The sequence below is a fragment of the Psammomys obesus genome, unplaced genomic scaffold (genome assembly GCF_907164565.1).
Source record: "Psammomys obesus unplaced genomic scaffold, mPsaObe1.curated_primary_1811, whole genome shotgun sequence".
NCBI lineage: Eukaryota > Metazoa > Chordata > Mammalia > Rodentia > Muridae > Psammomys > Psammomys obesus.
This window is the reverse complement of record NW_026596079.1, coordinates 27,843,433-27,843,764: the sequence shown is the minus strand read 5'-3', so window position 1 is coordinate 27,843,764 and position 332 is coordinate 27,843,433.

Genomic DNA, 332 nt, shown 5'->3' with positions numbered 1-332 from the left:
ATCTTCTCTGACTCACAGCTTCAAGCTTCAGAAATGAAAAGGAAGAAAGCATAGAGAGCTCTCATATTTGGTATCCAGTTGTGATTCATAAATGAAGTAATTCGTGTCAATTAGTCGAAAAATCTAGAAAAGCTTTCATTTCACTTATTATTTATTTATTTATATATATATAATATAATATAATATAATATAATATAATATAATATAATATAATATAATATAATATAATATAATATAATATAATATAATATAATATAATATAATATAATATAATATAATATAATATAATATAATATAATATAATATAATATAATATAATATAATATAATATA